General features: G+C 36.8%; 1 protein-coding gene across 4 annotated transcripts in view; it reads left to right on the top strand.

Moving 5' to 3' along the window:
* The first annotated feature begins 500 nt into the window (after positions 1-500).
* The window catches only part of FAM120B (family with sequence similarity 120B), a 117737-nt gene continuing 110478 nt past the window's right edge, over positions 501-7759 (top strand). For 2 of the 4 annotated variants that reach the window (XM_031937448.1, XM_031937449.1), the window contains exon 1: positions 512-578. The gene's annotated coding sequence lies outside the window, so the exon portion shown is untranslated. Of the gene's footprint in view, positions 616-7759 lie in introns of all 4 variants that reach the window. The other 2 variants (XM_012549495.3, XM_012549494.3) reach the window with 2 other exon arrangements.

Raw genomic sequence — 7759 nt, 5'->3', positions numbered from 1 at the left:
AAAAAGGGCTGCCACAAACATTATGGGATTACTTCCAATTCACCCCGTACCTATCTGGTTTATACATAATTTCTTTGCTGCTTTTCTCCCACATAAGAATGAGATATCCTTGAAGCCCGGGGCTGTCCCTTTTTTGGCCTTTATGTGTATCCGCAGAGCTGTAGCACAGGGCCTGCAACGAAGTCCGCGTTTAACAAGACTGACTGACTGAAAGGAAGAAGAAGCCCCTGAACTCAAAGAATTTCCTGGAAACTTCTCCCTGGCTACCAGCTCTTTAGAGACAGGCTCAGAAAAGTCTCCTTTTCGGTGTCAGAATTACTTTGACACCAAAGCTTGTCAACTCAAAATGGACTCGTCCAGCAGTCCGCGCCGCCCACCCAACGCAAGGTGCAGACGCCGAGACCGAAAAGCCGCCTCCCAGTCCGCTCTCTTTCTCCTGAAAGAAACAACCCGTTGCCCAGGGAACCGAACCCCCGTCGCGCTTGCGCATTCGCAGTCCCAGCGCGAGACGCGGGGGAGGAGCGGAAGCGGAAGTGAAGGTTCGACCGGCCTGGCGGTGCCTGGGAAGGGAGAGCAAGGTATGACTCGCAGACCGGACACGGGGGCTGTCGCTAGGTAGGGCCAGGCCTCCGTGGCTTCCCTACCCTTGCGGCGTTTTCCCTCTTTTGTGTTTAGGCCTTCCGTGTATTCGTCTCTCTCCCGTCCCATGTCTGTGTCAACTTTATGATTGCCTTGTGTTCATTCCGTCACCAATCCTTCCTCCCCATCAAGCTACCCCTCCTCCCCTCTCTCTGCCTCTGCCCTCTTCGCTCATTTGGGGACGGGGGACAGGGTCCGAGGGACTCCCTGAACTCCCCCGCCCCATCATAACTGGTCCCTTAATGCCTCCCTCCTTCCCTCCCTCCCTCCCTCCTTTTCCTAGCTATGCCCTTTGACTCCCCCATCTCTGACTAGGGCTGTCTTTGACCTTGCCCCACCCTCCTGCTGTGTTTATGACCTCCTACCGTTTCCTAGGACCATATCGACTTGGAATTACTGGAAATTGAAACCCATCAGGGAGGTGAAGCGCATTGCTGTCAGTAATAGAACTTCATTTGAACCCGGTTATTTTACCTGGAAATTTACAGTACCCACCACTTCTCTCCTAACTCCTTTCTTTCTAAAACTATCCCATATCCCCTAAGAACATTGTCCTCCCTCGCGTAATTGTGTCTTGGATCATCTCCCATGCTACCACATATATGTGTGACTTTCCCTATGCAGAACATCTCTCAGTTGTCTAAGTTACTAATCTTATTATTTGTATGTCACCTAATCTTATAGCTGTGAAGTAGAACTGTCAAATTGCTTTTATTTATTAAATGAAACAATGTAGATAAAGCACATTGTAAACCATAATGCAACATATAAATGTTAGCTCCGATGATAGTGATGATCTGAGATAGACCAAAAGTATTAAATGAAACAATGTAGATAAAGCACATTGTAAACCATAATGCAACATATAAATGTTAGCTCCCATGATAGTGATGATCTGAGATAGACCAAAAGTATTAAATGAAACAGTGTAGATAAAGCACATTGTAAACCATAATGCAACGTATAAATGTTAGCTATGATGATAGTGATGATCTGAGATAGACCAAAAGTATTAAATGAAACAATGCAGATAAAGCACATTGTAAACCATAATGCAACATATAAATGTTAGCTCCGATGATAGTGATGATCTGAGATAGACCAAAAGTATTAAATGAAACAGTGTAGATAAAGCACATTGTAAACCATAATGCAACATATAAATGTTAGCTCCGATGATAGTGATGATCTGAGATAGACCAAAAGTATTAAATGAAACAATGTAGATAAAGCACATTGTAAACCATAATGCAACATATAAATGTTAGCTCCGATGATAGTGATGATCTGAGATAGACCAAAAGTATTAAATGAAACAATGCAGATAAAGCACATTGTAAACCATAATGCAACATATAAATGTTAGCTAAGATGATAGTGATGATCTGAGATACACCAAAAGTATTAAATGAAACAGTGTAGATAAAGCACATTGTAAACCATAATGCAACGTATAAATGTTAGCTATGATGATAGTGATGATCTGAGATAGACCAAAAGTATTAAATGAAACAATGCAGATAAAGCACATTGTAAACCATAATGCAACATATAAATGTTAGCTACGATGATAGTGATGATCTGAGATACACCAAAAGTATTAAATGAAACAGTGTAGATAAAGCACATTGTAAACCATGATGCAACATATAAATATTAGCTACGATGATAGTGATGATCTGAGATAGACCAAAACTATCTACCTTGTAGAACTCCATTTTTGTAGGATTTTTTAGTACTAAAATGTTGTAACTAGAAATCAGTGAGATGATCATATTGTTATGATCAAACATTTTTTTTTTTTTGCTGAGGCAATTGGGGTTAAGTGACTTGCCTAGGATCACACAGCTAGGAAGTGTTAAGGGTCTGAGGTCACATTTGAACTCAGGTCCTCCTGACTTAAGGGCTGGCGCTCTAATACTGGGCCACCTAGCTGCTCCAAACATCTTTGCTGTAAAGTACTAATGAAGCAGATTGGAAACCAGGCATTTCCTTTTTTTTTATTTTATTTTTCTATCTGAATACAAATCAATCCCCTCCTCCCATCCTCATTTAATAAAAAGAGAGAAAGAAAATCCTTATAACAATCAAGCAAAACAGATTCCCACAAGACCCTGTCCAAATTTTTTTTTTCTTTCTGTACCATATATCTTGTCTGTTAGTAAGTGATCATCTTGTTTCATCCTAAATCTAATGGAATTGTGGTTGGGAATTGAGTTGATCTAAATTGTTAAATCTTTGGAAATTGGCTTTACAGTGGTGTTATTTACAAATTATTTTCCTGCTCTATTCTCTTTATTTTTTAACTTTAAGTCATTTAAGTCTTCCTAGATTTCTCTGATACTCTCCCCTTCTTCATTTTTTATAACATAGTGGTATTCCCTAATATTTACATTCCAAAATTTGTTCAGCCATCTCAAAATTCCTCTTCAACCTCTTTGGCAATAGTAGTGGTATTGCTTGGTTAAACGTAATGCATGCTTTAGTAACTTTTGAGGTATAGTTCCAAATTGCTTTCCAGGATGTCTAAGTCATCCATAACTCCTAGGCAGCAGAGTAATATACCAGTTTTCTCTCAGCCCCTCTAACATTAGTTAATTACTTTTTGAAATCTGCTTTGCTAATCTTATAGCTGTGAAGTAGAACTGTCAAATTGCTTTTATTTACATTTTTCTGATTGTTAGTAATTTGGAGCATTTCCATTTAGTTGATAATGGTTTGAAACAACTAAATGACTGTATTTTTTTAAGCTAATAGATAAAATACTGACAAAAGCTTCGAAAATGATTGGTTGTGTTTTCAAACCATTATTAGACATTCTCTCTCCCATCTCTATGTCTTTGCCCTATGCTTGAAATGTACTTCTTCATCCTTGCCTCTTAAGAACCCAGAGCTTAAAGCTCAATTAAGGTACCACCTCTTATATGAAAAAATTTCCGATTTCCTAAGTCTTCTTTCTCTTCAAATCATATTACTTTTACTTATTTGTGTAGAAGTTATTAATATTTTACAGAATAATCAATTCTTTATCCCATTCTGCACAACAGTCCTTTCAAACCCTACTGTTTCTTATAATATGCTTTCTTCACATATACTCAGATGAAGATCTTGCTTTATAATTGAACAGAAAGTACCCCCAAACTTCTCCCTTCCTCTTCATCTCATATCTTTCAAACATCTCTCCCACTATCTCTTCTTTATTTGATTCTACCATCCCCACCAGTTATCATTTATGTCACTCCCCTTCTTAACTAAACTCCTTGAAAAAGTTTTCTGCACACTGTATTCTTCTCACTCTCTATTCTAAAATCATTCACAATCTGCCTTACAGAATTGTCATTTAACTGAAACTCCTCTCTCCAAAGTTACCAGTGATTTCCTAATTTCCAGATCTAATAATTTTCTCAATTCTGATCCTTTTTGACCTCTCTGCATATTTGACCCATTTATCATCACCTTCTGGACACTCTATCATTATATTGCCCTCTCTTAGTTCTATAGCCAACCTATTTTTCTTGGTTTCTTTTGCTCTTTTTTCAGGCAGGTCACATTTATGAAACTTATCCTTCAAGTCTGTCCTGGGCCCCTCTGCACTATTTCACTTGGTGATAAGCTCCCATGGATTAAATTATCATCTCTAAAGCTGTACCCCTTCTCTCTTTTCTAAACTATAATCACACATCTTCACCTTCCTCTTGGCTATCTCTAGATATCTGCTAATCCTTTTAAACTTATCATGTCCAAAATATAACAATATCTTTTCCTCAAAATTTTTCTTTCTTCCAAAATTCTTAGTTACTCTTGAGGGTACCATCATCCTCCCAATCATCTAGAGATCCCATATTGATGTTATCCTAAACTCATTTTTATTCCTCATGTATTCATTCCACAGCCAAATCTTCTCATTCCTGCCTTCACAACATGCCCTTCCCCTTTGAGTTACCTTTTCTCCACTCATACAGCCACCACCTTAGTATATGCTCTCATCACCCATCTCCTAAATAATACCCTTCTAACTTTATTGCTTGTCTCATGTCTCTTTCCATTCCATTCTATGTGCAGTGAGCTGCCTGGTGATTTTTCCAAGGTATAAGTCTTACTTTATTACTGCCCCTTCTCCTTCAGTGAGTACTCTCTGTTCAGGATCAAATATAAGATCATTTGTTTGTCCTTGAAGTATTTTGCCACTTTTCTTCTTCCTACCTTTTCAGCCTTCTTACACTTTATTTTCTTCCATGTACTCTATAATCCAACTTGACTAATCTACTTACTATTTGTCAAGCATAATACTCTTATTTCTTATCCCTGTGTTGTTGTTGTTGTTGTTGTTTTGGTGGCTGTCTCCCATGTCTGCATTGTACTCTCCCCTCAACTTTGCTTTTTACTTTTCCTCCTTCAAGGATCATCTCAAAGTCCACTTTCTTCAGGTCTTTTCCAGTCTTCTCAGCTTATAGTGCTGTCTCCTTTAAAATTTCCTTCCATTTACTTTGTCTAAAGTTATATACCAAGTTATTTACATATTGTCTCTCTCATTAAAATGTACGCTTCTTAGTTTATTTTTTTCTTTTGGCCTTTCTTTTTTCCCAGGACTTATACTATTTAGAACATAATAAGCATAAATGCTTATTGTTTTGACCGTTAAACATTTGAAAATATAGGTCTAGAGCTTGGGGACAAAGGTCAAAACTAGAGAGAATGATTTGGAGTTATGAGCATAAATAGACGGAATAACTGAAGATGTAGGAATGGAAGGGATTGCTGGTGGGCAGGGAGGGGAGGAAGTATAGTGAGAAAATGTTAGGGCCAAGATCAGCTGGGCCTTGGGTAACACCAATTTTAAAGCCTTAGAAAGAGGAAAAGGAGCCAGCAAAATATCAGTTAAAGAGAAAAACAAAGAACTGTTGAGTATCATAATGTCTTAAAATTAGAGGCGGAGTGTTGTCCCTAAACCCAAGAAGAGCTAAAATAAAAAGGAAGAAGAGTGGCCAAGGTGATCAAATGTTGCAGAGAAATCAAAGATATTCAAGACTGAGAAAAGGCCTTTGAATTTGGTAGTAAGGTCATTGGTAGATAGCAGTTGTTAAAGAGTGATGAGTGGGAGTTAAATCATTTCAATAATTTGAAGAGTGGAGGAGTAGTAAGAAAGAAATAAAGGCCTTGGATATATGTGATTGGAAGTGACAGCTAGAGTAGAGAAGAGGTGCACCCAAAACGATAGAATAATCAAAAGATGGACTGTTTTTAGGATAGGAAAACCTGAATCTAGGGTTGCAAACAGATGAATCCAGAACCATTCGAGAAGGAGAGACTAAAGCTGAATAAAAGAAAAGGAATGACTGCACTTAGCAAGATCATGGAATGGGATCTAACCTATAGGAGAAAGACTGTGATAAAGAAGTGGGATAACCTGACTTAGATTAGAAAATTAGATTAAATTTGTTAGAATTAAAGGGTTGGGGGTCTTGGGGGAAAGAGAGGGAAATTTTTGTTTTACCTTTAATTTATTTATTTTTTAATTCATATGTTTATTTAAAGTCATCAAAATCACCAGATAATGTGAACACTAGAATGTGCATCATATAAACAGAAAAGTGCCTGACATGAGTCACTCACATGTTAGCTCTTAGGCAATTACTGCTTTAGACAGACATCTCCTACATTAATTATTTTATTATTATGTAAAACTTAGTAACATTCTTAAAGCATCTTACAGGACAAATATCCAGGGGCATTCATCCCCTGCACAACTTTCAAGCATTATTCCACTAGCCCGGCACCTAGCATCTTGCAGCTCCTTTGGAAAAACACTTATCTGTAGAGCTTTGGTTCAGATTGCAGACAAATTAGCATCTGCAACAGAAAACATTTCCTCTGCCCTGCAAAAGGAAAAACAAAACAAAACAACACTGCCATTTTTTGTTTTACCTTTTAGACAGATATAGTTTTAATTTCAAGTTAGTGATTTATCTATTTTTATTCCAGTCATATAGAATATAGAATAGAATATACTCACCATTGTTTCTGAGATATTGGCAAAATTATTGAAATATGTTTGTGAAACCATTGGGAAACATTTTGATGGAAATATTTAGAAATATTTTTGCCATGATAAGAGGAGGATTGTTATTACCAAGAAAGAAATATAATGTGTATGCATATATATATATATACATATGTATATGTAAATCAGTTTACTTAACTATAAGATCAGGATTCTGGTTATTTTAAACACCTTTGTGTTTGGTATTATAAAATAAGCACATGCAGGTTTGAATGTACACCAGAACTATATACACCAGTTCTTTTCATCTGGGGCTCATTAAGTCTGATAGTGTTCTCTCTTCACTGGCTGCACACAGACATACCTATAGCTTTGCTAGCATCAATCAACACTTTTTATCTGGTGAATACCAGCTTCTAGAATAACTCAGATCAACCATACTGTTGTTCTTAAATTCTTCTAAATTAGGGAGTTTGTGTCTTGTATGCATCCTTTTGGCAGTCTGATAAAGTCTATGGACTCTTTCTCAGAATATTGTTTTCTAAATGCATTAAATAAGATACAAAATTACAAAAGAAACCATTTATTTTGAAATATAGTTGTCAAAAACTTTTTTAATGTTCCTAGTCCATCCTTAAATATATCTGCATACCCCTTGTTAGTCTTTTCTAAGTAATGGATGAAAACTCAGGAAGACTAACTCATTTGTAAACTATTAATCAATTTTCTAAATAAGTGTTTCTGAATTATTTCATTCTGCTCTAATTAATCTTATTTTATTCAGATCACTTAGCCTCTCAAGCCTCATTTTCTTCATGTATAAAATGAATGGGTTAATGTGCTGATTGAATTTTTAAATCCTGTTTCTAAAATGCTGTGACCCTCTCTGATTATTTTCAAGGTTTGTCTTTTTAACAGTGTCTTCTGATCATAATGAATCATAGTATTTTGGATCTGGGAGAGTTTCTCCCCCATCCCAAAAATCTCAATTCTATCTAGTAGTTTCCCTCAGTTATCCCTTAAAGGACATTTTTTTACTTATGATACTAAAATTATCCATAAAAAAGGGAACTGGATTTGTGATTTCATTGGCAAAGGGGATTTTGAGGAAATTTCTAC

Source organism: Sarcophilus harrisii, chromosome 4 (genome assembly GCF_902635505.1).
Source record: "Sarcophilus harrisii chromosome 4, mSarHar1.11, whole genome shotgun sequence".
NCBI classification, from domain to species: domain Eukaryota; kingdom Metazoa; phylum Chordata; class Mammalia; order Dasyuromorphia; family Dasyuridae; genus Sarcophilus; species Sarcophilus harrisii.
This window is presented reverse-complemented; position numbering and strand designations above follow the sequence as displayed.